The 22,406-nt window shown below is 32.3% G+C and overlaps 1 protein-coding gene across 2 annotated transcripts in view; it reads left to right on the top strand.

The window, feature by feature from the left end:
- LOC118205157 (uncharacterized) overlaps positions 1-22,406 on the top strand; it is a 61,147-nt gene that overhangs the window by 7,994 nt on the left and 30,747 nt on the right. The gene's annotated exons all lie outside the window — the stretch shown is intronic.

Raw genomic sequence — 22,406 nt, 5'->3', positions numbered from 1 at the left:
AGTTAAAACGAAGCTAAAAACGAGATAAAAATTCTAGCTCAGTAAGTCACAATTATGTTTAAACACAAATGTAACGTCTCCTTCTTCATAAGCTCCACAGCCTGTTACAGGCTTAGGCTGTCTCTCCAAGTTTCCTCAACCTGACCACATTCGGCACAATAGCCCTCCATCAGTTAACTCCAATTAACCTTAAATTGTTATCCCTAAATCCCTTTGTGTTAACCCTAAATTGTGCCCGATGGTGCTAACCTTAAATTTTCCTTGACATCATTTTTTTCATCTAGTGGGTGGTCTTCCTTTTAGTCTTACTCCCTCAGTTTTCGAAAATATTATCTTTTTGGTTGGAAATGCATTGTGGACTGTAACACTTTGAGTGTTACAGTCCACAATTCTTCAAGAAAGTATCAAAGCATTCATTCCATTGTATTCCTGATTGCTTTCAGCCATACAAGCTTTTCTTTAAATGGCACACTAGATGCTCTTTACCTTGCTCTTGAGATCCTTCAGGTTGTGCCATATGTATGTCTTCCTTGAGTAAGCCATTTAGATAGGCAGCAGTGATGTCCATTTGATGAATTTCTATTTGTAACTCGACAGCAAGGGCTAGAAGGATTCTTATAGATTTTATCTTTACAACAGGGGAGAAAGTCTCTGAAAAATCCCTACCAGGGACTTATGGGTAGCCTTTAGCTACTAATCAAGCTTTAAATTTGATTATTTCTCCTTCTACATTTTTTTTTCTTTGAATACCCACTTGTATCCTATGGGTTTGATGCCAGCTGGCTTTGGAACCAATTCCCATGTCTCGTTTTCGTACAAATTAGACATTTCTTCTTTCATGGCTTCTTACCACATCTCCGCATTTGGTGAATTCATTGCTTCTTTTACACTTGTTGGGTTCTTACAGATTTTGATGGCAGGTTGTTCTTCACAAGCAGCTTTATATAACACTGGATCCCCATAGTAAGTCTTAGGTCTCCTTTCTCTAGTGCTTTTCCTGATTCCAATAGGGTCTTCCTTGCTACTCTCAGAATCTTCCGGGAATGCTGATTCTGTGTCTTCAATTTCTTCTGCTTTGTCATTTAATGGGGTTTCAACATCTTCAACTCCTGTGGTGGTGCAACTGATAGGTACTTCTAATGGAACAACATTTATTTCACTGTCGGAATTGTACTCATGATTTAAGTTAAAGATCACTTCATTTTCCTTCTTTGCTTGAGTAGATGTCTGGTTCCTTCTCAATGGAAAAACAATCTCATCAAATTTAACATTTTTGCTCACTAAAAACTTATCTTCCTCTGTAATCCATAGTTTGTATCCTTTCACACCTTCAGGATAGCCTATAAAGACACATTCTTGAGCACGCTTTCCTAGCTTTCCTTTCTGTAGCATTTTATGAATTTGAGCAAAAACTCGACAGCCAAATATTCTCAGATGACTAATTTGCACAGGCTTCTTGGTCCAGAGTTCTTCAGGTATGTTTCCTTCAGTAGCTTTTGACGGACACTTGTTGAGCAAATAACAGGCAGTAGTAACAGCATCTGCCCACAATATATTCTTGTGGGATGTTGTAATCTAGGGGAAGACATCTAGTCCTATCAAATAGAGTATGGTTTATTTTTTTCTGCAACTCCATTTTGTGGTGTCCAGGGAATTGTGAGTTGTCTTGTTATTCCACTTTTAGTTAGGAAACATCAAGTTCATTGTTGGCATATTTCCCTCCATTTTCGCTTCACAGAGTACTGATTTTGAGTTCATGTAAATTTTCAACATTTGCTTTATATTCCATGAATTTTTCAAGGACCTTCATCTTTAGATTTCATAGTTTTAACCACAGCATACCTTGAGTAGCCTTCAATAAAGGTAATGACGTACTTTGATCCACCTTTTGATGTAGGTGTGATAGGTCCAATTACATCAGTATGTATCAACTGAAGTAATCTAGTTGAACGTTTGGCTCTTTCCTTGAGAAATAGTCTTCTTCATTTTCCCCAAAACACATATTGAACAAACAGTCCCCTTTTCTTGGATTTCTTCACACATCATATTCAAATCATACCTTTTCATAAGTTTCTTAACTGCATCATGGTGGAAATGTTCTAATCTTCTAAATGCATAATTTCTTCATGTCTGGAAAGGTATATTTTGTGCATTTGCTTCTCTTCAATTTTGTATAATCTTCCATACCTATGTGCAGTGAGAATGACCTTATCTTGTTGTCTTGGATTTTTTATGATTGCTTTGCCCCTCTCAAAGGAAACAGTCATTCCCATTTCTTCTGTTCTTCCCACTGAAAGAAGGTTACCATCAAGATCAGGGACATACAGATGATAGGGATCAGGGAAAGATGCTAGATGAATAGCATCTTTCCCACATTCTCTAACAGGATTCAAAACAATGTCTCCCATGCCAGAAACTTCAATATTTTTCAGAATTGGCTATCTCAACTTGTGATTTCACTGAAGTTAAATTCATAAATTTCTGCTCTTGAGAACATATATGTTCAGTGGCTCTGCTATAGAGATACCAATCACAGACAGGTTTCCCACGGCAAGAGTCAGCAAGCAGTGCTTGATATACTTCATTAGAAACCCCTTTTGCATGTGGCGTTTTAGCAGCAGAACAATTTTTGGTAATAAGCCCCACATGAACGTGTTTTTTTCTGTCAGTATTTTTATGCTGTTTCTATAATGGCTGTGTAGTTTTAGTTCTGTACTTATCTCAAGTTTTGAGGGCCTTTTTCTCCTATGACCTTACTGGTAACAACTCCTGTTTTCACTTCTGTGTAGTGCAGTAACTTTTTCTCTTCAAGTATGAGACGCGATTTTACGATTTGATTTGACAACATATCTTCTTCACGTTCTAAATTAAGGATAAGACCTTCATACTCCTTAGGCAAACCCATTAACATAACACTTCTCTGTCCGCAGGACGATACCTTTCGGTGAAGATCTATCAATTGGCTTAGATAAGAACTGATGCTTTCTCCTGGTTTTAAAGTTACATTAAAAATTTCCTTTAAAAGTTGTAGAGAATGCAAGAGTCCAAATTTTGTATGGATGTCTTTTAAAGTATCCCACACTTTTTTTGCTCTTTCACAGTCAGCGATGTCATCTAAGAACTGGTCTTCAACCACTAACAATAGGAAGGTTAAGGCTTTCTCATTAATTTTCTTTTCGTCATTCTTTAATTCAGCATCATAACCTGGATCAATCGCTTCCCAACAATTTTTTTTAACTAACAGCTCGTGCTCAGATTTTCCAAGCATTGTAATTATCTCTGTTGAGTTTCTAAATCTTGAATTTCTTCCATCGGATCACTTTCAACATCTTAGGCTTAGCTTCGATGGCGCTGTGGATGTTGCTTCTTTTCTTTCAGAAAAAACCAAAATTCTTCATTTCTGCCAAATAAACTTCTTTAGAACATATTAAGCTGATAACGTGATAGAATTCACTTAAATGGCAGATATATTTTTGAAATATAGTAGAAAGAGAAATAATCAAACCACAAATGTATGTTACATGTTTATTTACTTCACTAACTGTTGCCACTCAGCAAAAAAACAAAAAGCTACACATGAATTTTAAGGAGCATAGAGTCTATAATTATAGCATGGCTTTGGCAGATACATCATAAAAATAAAATAAAACTTTATTTCTAACATTTTGTAAATTTCTGAAAAAGATGCAATAAAGTGGAGTAAAAAAATACCCCCTCCCCTCCAAAAAACATTCGGACACGGCCGCACAATATAGCGACACATTTACCTGGTGTCAAGTGGAGCTTTAGAAACTTGAAAATGCCAACTGAGTGTTTGCAAATTTTTAATGATGAAATAAAGAAGATTTGGGGAAATAACAAATATTTACATTTGATCAATAAGAAGCAAATTCTCTAGAGAATGTGATGCACGAAAGACAAATGAAGTTGAATTGAAGGCATTTTTTGGCCTATTTTATTACGCTGGAGTGTTAAGAGCGGCACATCTCAGCGCAAAAGATTTGTAGCCAACTGACAGAAGCAGAATAACTATTTTACAAATAAGAATGTCTATTAATCGATTCCACTTCCTGTTGAAGTGCGTTAGGTTTGATGACATAAATTCACGAGCAGAACGAAAGATAATGTATAAACTTGCACCTATTACAAATGTTCTTTTAAAAATTTATCAAAAACCTAAAAAAAAAATATTCTTTATCTGATTGTACTATAGACGAAAAATTAGAGCCCTTTTGAGGTAAGTGTCAATTCAGACAATATATAAAAAGTAAGCCCACAAGATATGGAATAAACAGGGTTTGTACGGTCCTTAAGAGTCCTTAAAAGTCCTTAAATCTTTTGAAATTGATTTTTGGTCCTTTAAAGTCCTTAATTTTGGCCAAAATCAGTAGAAGGTCCTTAATTTTAATCATCTGAAATTTCTGTCTGTTTTTACTACTGCCATTTTGAGTGTGAATTAGCATTTTGGAGGAATATTTTTGGCGATTCACTGACTTATATGGTTATCTTTTGAATCGGTTCATGGGTTATAATTTCTATTTCTAATATTTACTCGAGTTTCATGGGATACTTGAGTTTCTAAGCAAGAAGTGAAACATAAGCATTTCGAAATTCATTTTTCATAATAAAGAGCTCTTAAACAATTTTCGCTTTTGGGGATGTCAATTCTTTTATTAAACGGTTCTAAATTTGGCGACTTGTCAACATTTTGACGATTTTAAGATCAGTTTCTATAGAAAATTTTTAATTCCGAAATCTGAGAATTTTTCGACGATTTCTTTTTAAAACATCATAAGTTTGATAAATTTCATTAAAATAACATTTTTATTTTATGCTGTCATATTATAAAGTTTCATTTTGGCAACTTATTATACAATATTTTGAATCTGAAAAATAAATAATGCTGTAAAACATAATTTACAAAACAGCTCTTAGCAAAAGCAAAATAGCTATGTAATTAATTAAAAAATCTCCTTTTTAATTTCATAGTAAGCATTTTTCCCATGTAATCTCGGAATATGCATCAGTTTGCTCTATAAAATTAATTTTACACTTTTCCTCTCCTTTTTTTCTAAAATAGTTCTGGCTTTGTGTTGTTACAGAATTGCTTGGGATAATTTTTCTTTAGTATTTTTGACATTGCAGCTTGGAAAATTTTGAAGGCAAGATTTATAGACCCAGGGTTCAAGAAGATTTGAGAAATAGGTAACAAAATGAAAAATGTCTCTATGGTATCAATGCTTAATGCATGTATTTTACTGAAAGTTTGCGATGAATTTTTTACTTTTTGGAGAACGTCTGGAAGAACAATGAAGTCCTAATATTTGAATGTTTTACTCCTAGTATTAGAATCTTTTTCTTAACATGTTTATCTTCCCTTTATTTTCTCTACTTTGCACTAAACCCAAGCATGCAAAATATCAAAAATGCTTCTTATCTTATTACTTGGGCAGGCATTATAGAAAGGGATTTTGTTATTAATAAAGAAATTGAAAATTTAAAAGATCCATCTAATATGTCTTAATGCATCATACATAGAGCTGGCACTAGGCATTTTCCCATCTGAAGAATCTCTGTGGATCCTAAATTCGACTGCATAGTACCTTTCTAAATTCTGCTTCCAATGTCTGCTCTAAATTCTAAAAGTTTTGCCATTTCCAGATTTTTTTTGTTTGGTGTGTCACTAAATTCTGCCACACCAGCTCTGTAGGCCTTTACCATGTATATTTCATATTTCTTCTGAATTTCATATTACTAAAGAAATTAAATTAATCACTTTTTCTATACATTCTAAATGCATTTAGTGCTTTTTAGAAAAACAGAAATCTTAAATTAAATCCAAAAATTCTAAAATGAAAAGGAAACATTCTGAAGAAAGAAACTGAATAAAGAAAATTATTCTTCAAAGATATGTTTAGTTATTATTATGTAAATAACCCAATTGGTTATGATTTCAGCCTTTACTATAATTTTCTATTTCTGTTTCTTCATATGATAGGGTTACTAAGCCAGGTTAAATTAAATTGTGTAATCTTTGACCACTAATCAACATTTTTGGTTTGAATTTGACTGTTCTTGTTTAATTACATCACCGTGATTGACTTTGTTAGCATCAGAACATGCCTTTATGTTTGTTCTAAGTTCTTTTTAAATAAGAGGCTTATTTAAACCTTTGTCTGATATTGTAGTTACTTTCAGACATAGCGATAATTTGCTTTACATCTGTTGGGAGTTTTGGACTATTTAACTTTTACCAGATCAAGTAAACCCTCATAAGTACATTGTGGCGTGGTTGACAAGTTAGGAGATAAAGCACGCAGAAACTAGTGACAGCATTTGTTTGCATATTGAGGAAAATCTCTAATTATTGTTAGAAAAGATGCTTAGAGAAGGAAATCGATATAAACTAGGCAAAATGTTTGAGAAGGCTTCAAATTAAAATGATGGATAAATATTGAGTGGTGTTGTTACAAAACATAAATGTTTTGTCGCTTTTAATGTGTAATTATTCTAATATCGTTTAAGAATCACTGTCATAAATTACGGTCACCAAACAAAAGCACACTGGAAGAAAGCACATGCAAGAAAAGACCCCACTGGGATAATTGCCCACACGACTTGATTACCCACACTGATGATAACGCACATTGATAAAAGCCCACATTGATAAGAGCCCACATAGATAAAAGCCCACACTGACAAAAACCCACACCGATATATAAGCTACGTTAAAATTAATATTTTTTCCTTTTTTCTTCAGCTTCACAAAGCAGATTAATGAATAAAGATAAAATAAAAAATAAATTAAGTTAATAGCAAATAATTGAATGATAAATTTAAGTAGCGGAACACATTTCATTTTGGGCTCCGGCTGAATTAAAATGCTATATGTATATAGAACAGAGAGTCAATCAAAATAATATAATTAAAAACATATACATGTATGTGTAACTTTGTTTTTATATTTACGCGACAAATAAAAGTGCCCTCGTATAAGTCCGACAAAGGGAGGTGAAAAGGAATAATGGCCACACTGCTTGTTTTAATTTTACAAAATTATAAGGAGTATAAAATGTATGTAAATTTCCATCATATACAGAGAATAATTTAACACTGCAGAAAATTTTGCTTATAATGAATTTAATATGGAGAATTAAGCCGAACTTTCATTTCAAAGAAAAAAAATAAAAGTACCTTATTATGATTAAGAGAACATTTGTGTGCGCTATCACAAACACTGTTTAATGGTGAATTAAAAGCATGGTTTCAAATAATCTAGTTCAATTTTGACAACTTGGATTTTACATAAATTAATTTCATTCCCACTTAAAATTTCATTTTTAATCATCTATACTATTAATAATAATTATTATTCGTAAAAATTTTCAGGAAGTCATAGCTATTTTGGATTTCCTGAAAATGTGTGCTGTTTTTAAGTGGGCATTTGTCTTGTGGGCTTTTGTCATGATGTTTTTTAACTGGCCGCTGGCTATGCCATGCGGGAAACCATTGCGTTCCTTTTCTTTTGCCCTCAGCTGTGTGAAAAAGCAGTTAAAGAGAACAGGACCTTGCTTACCATTTATACCCATGTATAAGTCGAGATATTTTGGACAAAAGAAAGACTTCAAAGTGGGGGGGGGTCGACTTATGCACGGGGCCATAAAAAATTAAAAGAATCGGAAGTTCAAAAATTTCTCTATATAATGCATTTGTTTTCTTCCCGCACTCAAATTGGATGACTTATCAAATAAGTCACTTACTTTAAGTAATTTTATGACTTAAATTATGTGATGAACTAATCACAGAGTTTCATACTTTAACTAGAGTAAGTTTCGATTAAACCAAAGAATTTTTGGGACCCGAACAACCAATCAATAACGAGCAATAAAAAAGTTTCGCCAACACGCCAAGAAAAGAGAAATGCAGATAGTTTTTATGTACGTATAAGTCTTTATAATAGTTATTGTTCATTCATGAAATACTTTTGTTAACAGGCGTACACGTCAAAATTTAAATTGATCATTTTTAAAAGAAAAACTTTACCGAAAAACGCTGTGTTTCCAGATGATTTTGAAATAATGTAGTACTTAAAAAAATTTTTTTGAAGTTTCTCGATCGATTTCGGAAGTGGGGGGTCGACTTATACACGGGTTTCTTATTTTCTACGAATTTTTTAAGTCGAAGTGGGGGGTCGACTTATACGCGGGTATATACAGTAATTGCTTTATCGCCTATTGAACCTGGGGTGCCAAAGAACGGCCTCAGAAGGAAGGGGGTGGCAAAAGAGCAGTTAAAGGTTGGTCAGAAATAAATTAAAGAGGATTTTAAATGTTTTTTAATAGTTACTAGAAAATAATATCTGAAATTCCGCTTGTAATTGAAGTTAACCCCTTTCTCGCATTTCTTTAGTCTACTTCTTGAATAACTTTTTATCTAAGGATTTAGTTATTTCAATAACTGGAAAATGAAAGGAATTAACTATTTCTTAACCATTTTTAAAGGGATAATTCACTGTTTTTGCAGTAAAACTGCAGAGTGGAAAAATATGCTAGTTCCTAATTCGATAGTGTCTCTAACAACTTTTTGATGAACTAATTAAACATGTTTGTTATATCGAAGTAAAGCCTTTGTTTAAAAGTAAAGCTACTGAACTATTTCTAAAAAAATTAAATTATTACATATATTAAAATTTACATAAAAGTAATATTTTTCATTTTAACTTTCATATGGTTGATAACGAAGGTTTCTGAACTCAAAGATGTTTGTGCTCCGGGGAAACCCCGAAATTCCGGGGATTTTGAACTTCAATACCCGAAAATTCCGGGGATCGTCGTTCAAAAGGAAGTAGGAATAATAATGAATTATTTATTTTGATCTGGGTAATTTTGTTTGCTTTGGAAGCAGAAAACGCAAGGTCAGTGTGTGTGTTGAAAACTTTTCCTTTCTTTCTCCAAAGGCAGTGATAATGCGTGAAAAGGGGAAAAAAAACTTCTTTTTTATTCTTTCCTTATTGGGAGTTATGACTCATTCCCCCGTTCTCGGACATTCTCTTCTGGATTCTTTTCGGCAAGTAGGCGTGGCAGAAAAAAAAGGGAGAGACTTCGTTCGACCAGATGTGCGATCACGTGACTCTGGGTTCAAAGGTCTTATCTCTCCTGGTGTGGTGCCAATAAGTAGAGAAGGGGGATTTTTCGCTGTATTAGCTATTTGTCATTGATCGCTTCTCAACTTTTTTTTCTCCGCTGTGTAAAATTTTCGTTTCATTTATTGATGCACGTATAAATTTTTTGTTTCGTTTGTTGAAATATTTTTTTATTTATGTACGCAAGAGAATTTCACTATGAAATTTCTCGATATAAATAGTGATATACAGTTAGAAGAAGGTGTCCGGAATGCATTTAGGTGGAATTGGATTGAACGGAGAGATGGTAATGGGGATACCATCGGCACATGGTGCAAGAAAATAAATGTTGCTGGACAAGCATATTGTGTTTTTTGTAACTCACTGCTGAAGTATGGTGGGGAAGGATTCAAGGCTTTCACAAATCATTCTAAAACTGTGACGCACATAAAATATTCAAAGTGCATTAGACATTCAATGATTTTAAGTAATTATGCTAATTCAAAAAATACTGATGACTTATTTGAGACTGATGCTCGGCCATTGGATATAGTGACAAGAAAAGCATGCCAAGAGGTATTAATAACTTCGTTTATCGCCGAGAATTCTCTTTCTTTCAATGTAGCTCCCAATTTAATTGAACTCTGCAAACAGTTGAGTCACGATCAGACGGCACTAAACTCGTTGGAAATGTCCAGGACTACTGCATGTTATAAGATGAAATATGGGCTTGCAAAAACTATTAAGGAAAATATCATTAAAAGACTAAATATAATTAAGACTATAATTAAAGGAGACTCCATTTTCTCTAAATTTGGATGAAAGTCCTAGCAATGCTCAAGAAAGTATACTGTCAATATTGGTGCAGTTTTATGACAACAATCAAAATGAAGTTGTAGTTCATCATTTTGCATCTCTAAAGATGGAATCTTGCAATTCAGAAGCTGTTTTTAAAGCAGTTGTTAATACTATTGAAAATAATAATATTCCATGGGCAAACTTAATTAGTGTATTAATGGACTCATGTAACACCATGCGGGGAAAAAAAAGGGTGTTGAAACCAGACTACGATCAAACAAAGCACCCCACTTATTAGATATTGATGGTGACGCATGTCACACAGCTAATAACTGTGCAAAAAAATTTGCTTCATGTTTTAATAGATACTTAGAAGATTTGTTTGATGACATCTATTTTGATATGAAAAGCTGTAGTAAAAGAGAAAATTTTTTCAAAATCTGTGAATCCCTTGCCATTAAAAAACTTAAGCCCTTGAAGAGACCAGACCATAGGTGGGTGTACATTTTATGTGTTTTAGAAAGAATCAAAGATCTGTGGGATGCTCTTATTGCATTTTATTTTCACTACTTGGATAAAACTGATAAAGGGGATTATTTTTCTTATGTTGAAACTGTATACAATAAAAGAAATATTTCTGCAGCTCGGAAAAAAATTGTTGAAGGGATGTATTCTTGCTTGCATTCCCAACAACTCACAAAGGATGCTTTAGCTCGGAAAAAAAGAATACTAAATGGGTTATTTGTCATGCAAAACAAAACTTTATTGCATATGGCATTATATTCAGCAGTATTACCAGAGTTCAACACATATATTAAATTATTTGAAACAAACAAAAAAAAACAATGCTTCATTTAATACATTCCAGTATTTATAAATTGATGGCAAAATTTTTCTCTTTTTTTATGAAGCCATAAAATATAGAGTGCACATCTTATAATGATTTATTAAAGGTTGATGTCACAAATCCAGAATTCCATCTACCTAGCAAAGTAATATTTATTGGTGCAGAAGCTTCCACTCTCCTGAAGAAATTATCAAAAAATCATCCAATAGCAAAAGAATTCCAAATTTCTCAGATGAAAGCTTATACTAATACAGCACAGCGTATGAAACAGAAATTACCCCTTAAAAATTCATATCTAATTAGTTTTACAGCATTAGATCCAGAGCTAAGAGGTAAAACCAGTACAATATTAGCTTTTGAAAAATTATCATCTTTTATGTCCCATATTTTTAGTGATAATGAAAAGTCAAAAGTAGAAGCTGAAATAAGGTTATACCAGAGTGATATTGATATCACCAAAGAAATGCTCTGCACATCTGATGAAAGTGGAAATCAAGTCAAGTGTACAATTGATAAATATTGGTCTAAAGTTTTTAATTTAAAAGATGATTTCACAAATGATTATAAGTATCCTACATTGGCTAAATTGGTCAAAGCCTGCCTTAGCTGCTTCCATGGCCCATTAGTGGAAAGTGCATTCAACTTAATGGATACACTTGTCACTGACTATAAAACCTCTCTTAAGATTGATTCCCTAGATGCAGTGCAGACTATTAAATATGATTTAATGGCTTCTAAAGAAACCTCATGTGAAAAATATGGCTCAAAAAATCCAATGACTGATCCAATTCACAAAGATCTCTTACTGAATATGAACAGAAGTTTGAAAACATATTAAGAAGACTTAAAAACATGTATTTCAGATGAGTCACCTATAAAAGTCTCTGAAAAACCTTCTACATTAGCAGAAAAGCAAACTGCTTCTACCTCTGCATGTGCAGTTCTCGAGGAAATTTCTTCAACTGTAAATGAGGAAAATAAAAGTCAACTTTCCTGCAATTATGAAGTTCACCACAAAAGAAAGACAAGCCCACAAACATCAGAAAATAAAAAAAAGCAGCAGAAATTAGATAATTTTTTTAAAGAATTAATTCATGTAATTTAAAATATTTACATAAAATGTAGTAGTTTATATGTTTGAAAATTTATGGTTATTAATTTTGCAAAAAAAGTAATTCATTGAACTTTTATAATTAGGTCATTCAATACTTCATAATTGTAATTTTTCATTTCTCCCCCCCCCCTTCTCAAAACTCCAAAATGTCGGTAGTAAGTCCGTAAAAGTTTCAGGGGATTTTTTGAGGGTCCCACAAACACCCCTGTGAACTAAAGAACAAGAGGATTTAAGAACCATAAGCCCAGCGTTGCAAGAAAAGTAATCTTGCACATTAAAAATAATTTTTATGTCTATAAAAAATATTATGTTACTCGATTGTAAACGCTTAAAAACAGTTCATTTTAATTTACCGTAATGTTTTATATAAAAAAAAACTTTCAATGAAGCAAATTTAAATAGCATTTATAAACTGAATTTCACTGGAACACTTCTTTTGTGGGCTTTATGCTGTTATTACATGTTGAATATTATTTTGCCTAGATTAAGAAAAAGAAACGCATAACATGTAAAAATTTATTATTTAGAAAAACTATCAAATTAAGGTCATTTTCTTCACCTCGAAATGCATTTTTTCCCTATACGAATTTCATATTCTGACAAGACAGAAATAGTGGCCACATAACTTGTAGGAGATATTTCTTATAAACCTCATGTATTGGCAATCAAGCAGAAAAAATGCTTAATTATGGAACTACGTTTTGAATAATTTTTTCTCGTATTGAATTGAATGAGTTCAAAAGTTTCTAATATCTTGTTTTCTAGCATGAAATGTTTCACCACTTTTTAAGGTTCTTTCCTAAGAATAATTCATTAAGCAGAAGTTAGTAAGAACAAGTACGGTATACTTCAAATTTGATCTTTTAGGTTTATTAGGTCTGGCTACCAAATAAACATTTTTGAATTCAACATCAAATTTTAAACGTAACTTTTTCTAAATTTGTGTCTTAACTTTTATTTTCAAAAAGCATGCACGTAAACCAAAGTTTTATATAACAAAAGTTAGTATAAGAGAAATGTGACAAATTAAATTATTTGTACATTCAGTCACTATTTAAAACTTATTCTGTCTAGACTATGGGTCCTCAATCAGGAGGAATAGGGAATTTCACAGTTTCAGAGAGTAATTTAGCTAACCTTTTCTTTACGCATTAAGTATTTAGATTTAGTTTATGAATATAAAAAATCTGATGTGTACACCACATGACTTCCTTGTACGGAATATTAAATTATGCACATTTTTTCTTCCATTTCATTTAAACTTATTGAATTGAATTAAATCTACTTCGCCAACAGCGCATAAACCACAATAGAATAAATGCATTCTTTAAAGTTCACTCTAGTATTTGTTTACCATAGCGACACTTTGGCGCTAGATTCACTTAACAGTATTATATTTCGTTCATATTATAACTCATAATGCACAAAATTTATATCATTTAAAGAATAGAATTATCTAATCGTTGCCACATGTTCTATTCAAATACTATAATAAAGCTAGAACGATGTATAAAAGAAATTAAGCAAACAAAACAAAAAAAAAGAAACAGTTTTTCAGACGATTGAGCATTTCCCATTTAATTAATTCAGTTCTCACTTCGCGAGAAGGCAAAAATACATAAAAACTCAAAATATCTATATTAAAAATTATGAAGTAAATCTCAAACGCTTATTTCCTCGAAAAAAATTCCAGAAAGAATTAAGCATGATTTAATTGGCAATAATAAATGAATGCGTTATCTTTGTTGTTGCGAAGCTAAGTTTCTCTAGATTGGCAAAAAATCCACGCGAAATTTTAAGGCTCTCTTAGTTTGGCCAATGTAAATTAAACTACACTGGCAAGGAATCCTATAAATACCCCAGGAATTCATATCCGGAATGGGGTCCTTGAGTATGGAACCCGGAATTTTATTGATGGGAGAATAAACAACCCGAAAGTTAAATTTCTGCAAAATATGTGCAACTTTATAGTTAATTGATGGAAAGAAGGGAATGACAACAGAATTTTTATAATCTCCTAAAACAAGAGTGTGCCTTTTAGTGTGTTGAGATGAGAATTTTTTAACTGCTTGATTAATAATATTGGGTGAAAAGCCCTGTCAATAGCTATTGCTTATAAATAATTTAGTTCTCCATCAAGGGCTAGTTTGGAGGAGCAAACCTGAAGAGCACAGAAAACATAGGAATAAAATGAAGCTAACTTTTGTTTAGTCGGATGACATGATTTAAAGTGTGGTGGAAGGCATATTGATGAAGCTTACGGTAAATCATAGTACTGAAGTTGGATGTATTACCTGTGACCAGAATGTCAAGAAACGGAAGAGAATTGCAAGTCTCAAGTTCAAAAGTGAACTGAATAGCAGGATCAATAGAATTCATTGTTGAAAGAACTTTATTTAAATCATCTTTATTACCTTCAAACAGGGTAAAAGTATCGTCTACGTAGCGGAACCAAGCCGGGAAGTTTAAAGTTTCAAACAATTTTGATTCATAATAATGCATGTAGATATCAACCAGGATGGGACTGAGGGGGCTTCCCATGGCTAATTCCTCAGTTTGCTTATAATATTTATTTTGAAAAACAAAATGTGTTTGTTTCAAACAGAGTGAGAGAAATTAGCTCAGCAATTTCGATGCAAGAGAAATGAAATCCGCGAAGTCTGGTTTCTAGACATCTTAATGCACCCTCCACTGGGACATTGGTGAATAATGATTTTACATCAAAAGAAATCATGAGTAAATTACTAGGAGAAATGTTTTTAACCTTTTTTACAAACTCTATTGAATTTTTTATGGTGTAAATGTTATTGTCTAATAGAGTTGAAAATCTAGAAACTAAATATTTAGCTAATGGATACGAGGCAGTACCTAAATTTGATACAATAGGGTGGAAAGGAATACCACTTTTATGAATTTTGGAACAGATGGGATAAGTGAATGTTTTAAGTTGCTTGAAATGATTTGCGAAGATTTGATCGCAGTTTTTATTTTTGACAAGTCCGAAGGTGAAGGATCTTTAGGGATCGGATTATACAGTCCTTCGTTTAAGAGTTTAGTGACACCATCAATGTAAGTGTTCTTATCCATCACGACTATTTGGCCACCTTTGTCGGCCTTTGAAATGATAATATCCGGGTTAGAATGAATTTCGCGCATTGTAGCTCTTTCTCTCACAGTTAGATTTGGTTTCAAAGGTTTATTATTGAATTTCACATTATGAGCGATAAGATGCCTAATCATTTCTTTCTGTGAATCTGAAACTTTACTGAACTTGAAAGCTTTTTCGATAGGAGCCAAAATCTTTGGAATCGAGGGTTTACAGGTCCGTGAGAAGTTAAAATTATATTTTAGAATTCTCTCTTGTTCTTCTGAAAGACTAACATTAGAAATATTAACTATTGGCTTGATGTTTACAATGTTAAGATTTTTTGAACTACTTGAACTGGAAGACTGTAAAAGGAGTTTTTCGAATTTAACTGCAAGGATGTTTTTATAACGGTTAACTGCATTCTCTGTTCTAGACCAAGACTTTTGTTCAAGGGCAGTGAATTTTGGATATGATTTAGTGAGTTCCAGATGAAGCTTATAGAGTTCATGTTCAATTTTGGACAATTGTTGACAAGTATCCTTTATGATAGACCGAAGTAAGGCAAGCTTGCAATTTAACAGAATTCTTTAAACGTGACTCGAAGGTTTTTGATTAGATTTGATTTGAATAAAATTGGGAATCAATTTTTTACATTTAAGTAAAAAGTCAAGATGATTCAGGAATTTTTGCCGTTTCAGGCGTAGTTTAGTGAAACAGTTAACAGATGAAGGCATGATAAACAAAGCATAAAATCAAACTAAATTAACTAAGCAATAATAAAGCACACACAAAACAGCAGAAAAATTCCTCACTGAAATGAATAGAAAACAAATGTTTGTAAGCAAAATGCATGAAATCAGACAAGGAAAGCACAATATCCAAATATACAAAACATAAACGAAAATAGCAAAAATGTACTTACCGAAACCCATGCAATCACAAAATGGCGGCCACACCACGTGCAAAAAAGAAAGCAAAAAATAAGCCTGTTTGGGGCTTCTATAATTAAGACACAATAACACACCGAATAAACTATTAATAATATTAATACTATTAATTAATTAATTATATTAATACGCAGAACATAATACTATTAATGAGTGATGAATTTTTATAATATGTATACTTGGAATCTAAAAATGATGAACTTTGAATCTGATGACTCTATAAATATATATTTATGTAGTTTCAAAATTTTATTAGATGTTATTATATGCATAGTTCTTTGTAATCTTCACAATCTCTAATAAAATGCTACATATGTATTACTATAGTTTGAGGTGATTGTTCTTAAATTTGCAGATATGTTGACTTCTAAGAGTTGTTCCATCCCCTTCCCCCCCCAAAAAAATAAATAAAATTAAAATTAAAATCACTAGTCCAAATTGCTGTAGTTGGAAGATTAAAAGGTTACATTTGGAATTCATTTTCTGACAGGGTGTCAGCTGACAGTTTTAATTTATTCAGAAATCTAAAAGAAAATATCTCTAGAAAATCGCCAAATTATAACTGTTACATTCAAAAGAGCTTTCAATAAGAAAGATGTTTAAACTTTAATAATAAGCTCAGTCTAAAGTAAAAAATAAAATATCTCTTAGCCAAGTTTTCATTGTGCTTAACTGTTTTAATATTCCTAAACTAAAAAGGAACCAAAGGAAAAACTAAAAAGAAATAAAATAAAATTCAAGTGTTTTTAATTAAAAAGTTTATAGTTTTAATAATGAAACATAATTATATTTGATCTCAGCCATATTACCTTAAAAATAGCATGTGAGAAACTCCACAATGATATTTTTCAGTTTCACATACACATACCAGAGTTAAATAAGTAAATAAATAATAAAATGCAATTTCAGATTTATCATCGAAACATTATATCTAATCACTTAATCAGAAAGTTTGCTTTCAATCTAATAAATTAAACAAAGTAATGATAAAATATACAAACAGACATATTTGAGACATTAAAATTCAGATCTGAATACTCCATTAATTATAATTAAAATTATAAATACATGGTTTAGTAATAAAAAAGCATAAGTCCCTTTTGATTATGTGGGCTTATATCTATGTAGGCTTTTATCAGTGTGGGCTTTCATCAATGAGTGCTTTCATTGCTGTGGGTATTTGTTGCGTTGGCAATTATCATGGTGGGCTTTCGTCCTGTGGGCTTTTGTTTGGGAACCATAATTTACATGTATTTTAAACTGTGAAATTTTATTAGATTTTGATTTTAATAGGGCTTTTTTAATAAATATTGTTAAAAAAAATTAACAGTGGCCATGTAAATCCATAATGACTAAGGTTACCTATTTACCTAATTTAATTATTTATAACTAACTGCTTATCCTTAAAAATTATCTCTACATATTAAAGCTAGTTATTGCCTTTCATTAATATTCACTGTGGTTACAAGATAAAACACAAAAATGTAGAAATTCAAGTAAAACTTATTCTTTGCATCTAGTGAGACTTAATACAAAACAACTTATCACCTCTGGTGCTTGAATGGCTTATTGGAACCTGAAAGTATATTAACTGGGTTACAACCCCTGGAATTCTGCACAAAGCTATGACACTGCATCAAACAGAGCCTAAATAACTTCCAACACTTGCTAACCATGCCTACATCAGGCCTTTCAAGTTTGTTCTAATTAGCAGGACTCTCTATAGACAAGCAGTAGCAGTGATAACATTCAGTTTTTTGTTATGAATCATGCTGGTTATGATCTTACTTCTCATTTTAACCTATGCCGTTTGACATAAGATCTACCTGCTATTTACTAAACCTCTAGACCAGCAGTTCTCAACCTTTTGACTAATGTGTATCATCTAAACAAAAAATTGAAAACCTTTAGTACCATCACTACAAAGTACTACTACCACTATAAAATATTATATTAACTGTCAAGAATTTCAAGATATCCTGGTTAAAAAAAAAAACACCAATTTGAATCACACATAACATAAAGATACATGAACACTACAAATCAGTTTTTTAAACAGCCAGGTTTATTCAAGTCTAACACACATTCAACTGGCGGATCCCAGATCCAAGAACAAGAAGTATATATACATCATGAAAGATTTACGCCCTCTTTGGCGATTAAAATATATTTCCACATAAAATTTCTTACACACTAGGCCTGGCTGAACTGTAGTTCAGAACAATCAAGATTATCATAATTCAACTAAAATACTAGAATTATTACAAGAAACCTTTTTATTTTTTTTATTTTTTTTTTTTTTTTTTTTTTTCAGAATTAAATTAAAATTTTTAAATACACTTATACATTTCTACAACCTTAAAATTTTCTAATATATACATTTCTTTAAATATTAAATATACAGTACTTTAAATAGCAATTAAATGAAATAGATACAACATTAGTAGCATTACGATTACATTTTCAGTAAGAAATATACTATCATACAATTTTAATACTCTTAGCATTCTAACTTAACTAATAATTGTAAAGGTCTCTTTATAATGCCTTTTTCAGTCTTTATTTCACAACTGCGAATTAGTTCATCTCTACCAGTAAATATTTTGAGAACCTTTCCTAATCTCCACATGTTACGTGGTAAATGTTCATCCTGTAAAATCACGATATCGTTCACACTTAAGTTGTGTTTTGCACAGTGATTGTTCACACTATTTGCAGATTTCAGATTCAACAAATAATCTTTATAAAAGATTTTCCAAAAGTTATTTAATAATTTTTCACGATATAGATGCGCTTTTAAAAGAATTTCTTTAGTACTGCACACTTCATGAGTGTATTTGACAGGTGGCAAATTAGCAAGTTTCTGCCCTAGCAGAAAATGAGCAGGTGACAGAACTTGGGGCTCATTATCTTGGACGTAAGTCAAGGGTTGACGATTTATCACCGCTTCAATTTCAGTCAGTACAGTTTCCAATTCTTCAGGTAGCAGTGATGTTCTACCAAGAATTTTTCTTAATATTGTTTTGACGGATCGCACAAGTCTCTCGTAAAATCCACCCCACCAGGCTCCTCTTTCAATGATATACCTCCATTGAATGCCCTTTGCTGCATAATAATTCTTTACATCGAGATGGCTTAATACCTGCCACATCTTTTTGAGCTCTGCATCAGCTGCCTTGAATGTACATGCGTTATCTGAGTATATTAGAGAGCACAACCCTCTTCTTGATATGAATCGACGAAAAGCAAGTAGGAAAGATTTAGTTGTGAGATCTTTTGTTAGTTCAAGATGAATGCCTCTAGTTACTGGGCAGGTAAATAATAGGATATAATACTTCGTATCTTCATTTTTCACGAAAAGTGGACCTGCATAATCTAGTCCTATAACATGAAAAGGGTTTGCTTTTTCAATTCTAGATGGAGGTAATGGTGCTATGACTTGTCGCATTGGTCGGGAGTTATAACGCTGACACAGTACACAGTTTCTTATAACACGTTTCACATTTTGTCTGGATCTAATTATCCAGTCCTTTTCACGGAGGAACATGAGAGTACTAGCTACACCTGTATGAAGAACTCGTTCATGTGCATCACGTACTATAAGATCTGTAAAATGAGTTTTTGAAGGAATAATTATAGGATGCTTTTCATGAAAACTTAAAGTTGATTTTTGTAGTCTTCCTCCTACTAACAAAACTCTTTCCTCACTTAGAAAAGGATTTAGTTCATAAATGTTTGAGTGTTTTGAAATCAACTGTCCCGACTTTAAACTATTAATTTCATCAGAAAAATGTTCATATTGAACTTCTTTTATCAAATATAATTCTGCGGCAAAGAGTTCTTCTGCTATCAAGGGTCCGGTTTTCTTGTCAGTTTTATTTTTCAGATTGTGAATAAACCTAAATATCCATGCAGTTACTCTAATAGCTCTAATTAATTTACTATAATTTTCAAGATTCAACAGAGAATTAGATTTTTCTGCAATAGATAGTAGTATTGTCGTATCATTTATACACTTTTTGCGCTCTAATTCAGCATCAGAAAACTCCGTTGTCACGATAAATTTACTAGGCCAAGCACTCACTGATTCAACTAACCAGTCTGGCCCAGACTGCCATAATCTTGAAGACAACAAATATTTGGCTGAACATCCTCGAGATAAAATGTCCGCTGGATTGGACTTCCCATTACGTCTCCAGTTATTTGGGCAAGTTAATGATTGTATTTCAGATACTCGATTTTTTACAAACATTTTCCATCGTTCAAGAGCACTATGAATCCAGTGAACCACTATCATACTGTCAGTCCACAGATAAATATTTTCTTCATGAATTGAAAACAGCTCTTTTAAATGTTTAGCAAGTCTTGCTGATGTTAATGCTCCTAGCAACTCTAACCTTGGAAGTGTGAGTTTTTGTTTTATTGGCGCAATTCTAGATTTTGCCATAATGAATGCTACCTGTCCTTCTTCAACTGACCTAAAATATGCAACTGAACCATACGCTTTAATAGATGCATCACAAAATAAATGAAGTTCAATATTCTTATTTTGAGTCAATTTGCCGGGGAAATATTCTCGAGAAATTTCAAATTTCTTTAACTTTTCAATTTCACCGCTCCACTCGGACCATAACTGCTTACATTCAGTTGGAACTTCATCGTCAAATTCTAAACCCAACTGCCAAAGGTTTTGCATTATCAATTTTGCACGTAATACAAATGGCGCCAAGAAACCTACTGGATCGAAAATAGTAGCAGTTACCTTTAATATATTTCTTTTTGTGGTTTTTCTACAACTATTTAATGTTTCGCACAAGTTGTCTGTGTTCAAGGAAATTACATCTTTACTCGTACACCAGTTAAGCCCTAATACTTTTAAAGAACTATTTAGTTCATTTTCTGATTTAATTATTCCACAATCATCCCAAAGTTTCTTTAGTTTCTCAGATTTTGTATTAAACTGACGCAAATTCATTCCGGCATCTTTAAGCATGCAATAGGCTCCAGTACTTAACTTAAAAGCCTGTTCCACAGAATCTGCACCATAGAAAACATCATCTACTTAGATCGAACAGTTCAACATCTCAAAAATATCTGGATTTTCTAACTCTATTTTCTTTATATGCTTTTTTATAGTGCATGCCAGAATGAAAGGGCTACATGATACACCGAAAGGAACGCGAGTCATTTTATAATGTTTCAAATTGTAATTATTATCAAAGTATAAAAACCGTAATACATCTCTATCAATTTCAGAGATTCCAATCTGGAGAAAGGCCTTTTCAACGTCTGCTGAGAATGTATGTTTGTATTGTCTGAACCGCAATATCAAGTCCAAAACAAAAGGATTCAAATTTCGGCCAGGCATCAAACAATTGTTCAGAGATACCCCATTACACTTCGAAGATGCGTCAAACACGATACGGACTTTAGTTTTTGATACATTTTTTCTTACAACTGGAGAATGTGGCATGTAATACATTTTACTACTATCATAACTTTCAATTTCGCACTCTTCAATTATTTCATTTTTTAACTGTTCGTTTATTATGCTATCATAATTCGCCCTAAGCCATTCATCACTTTTTATTTTATTAACCAAGATACTAGACGTTGCTTGGAATTTTCTAAATTATTACCTAAGTTTGCATGATGTGATTTCCATAACAAACGAGCTACATATCTACCATTAGTAAAATGCAATTCCTTTTCAAATTTCTCAATGAATGATTTATCATCAGGATTCTCATTCTCCTCTAAACCCAAATGGTCTAGATTCAAACCTTCGCAAACAGTCATTAACTGAATTATTATCTTCCTTCAAGCAATAAGAAGCCACCAATTGTAAAAATACAGGCACTAGACTGATCATCTTCTAAAGATCCAACTAAGGACCAACCAAATATAGAAGACACCACAAATAATTTATTAGTTACTCTTTTTCTTTTCGCCTGTTTGCACTTCCCAACATGAATCAGATCCTAACAATATTTTTATTTCAGCTGCTTCACCACTATTGGCTAATTTTAGATTTTCTGATTTTAATATTTCTAAAATGTTATTGGAGGGAATTCTTATGATCGCTTCAGAATTTGTATCTGTAACAAGAGCTTCAATAGTGATTGAGTCATTAGGGAAATGCATACTTTTCAGGGTAATTTGAACAACATTATATTCTATTAGTCTACCTTGGCTATATCCAAATGAATAAATATATAACCTTTCTTTCCTTAAAGTCCTTAATTTTAGTTCTTTAGCCAAATCAGATCTAATAAATGACCTCTGTGATCCACCATCAATTAAGATTTTTACTATTTGGCTTCTAGTATTATCTGTATCTGAAGCGTTAACAGTGCAAGTTTGTAAATATACACCTTTATCAGCAGTTTCAGAAACAGTCTCAGAGTTAAACGACAGGGATGCAACTACATTCTGCTTAGAATCTGATACTGTAACTACTTTCTGTTTAACATCTGAAACTGCTTCTACTT

The sequence above is a fragment of the Stegodyphus dumicola genome, chromosome 3 (genome assembly GCF_044657685.1).
Source record: "Stegodyphus dumicola isolate Sdum_Otavi_A_Nest chromosome 3, ASM4465768v1".
In the NCBI taxonomy this organism is placed as follows: domain Eukaryota; kingdom Metazoa; phylum Arthropoda; class Arachnida; order Araneae; family Eresidae; genus Stegodyphus; species Stegodyphus dumicola.
Note: the sequence above shows the minus strand (reverse complement) of the source record. Positions and strands in the feature narration are given on the sequence as shown.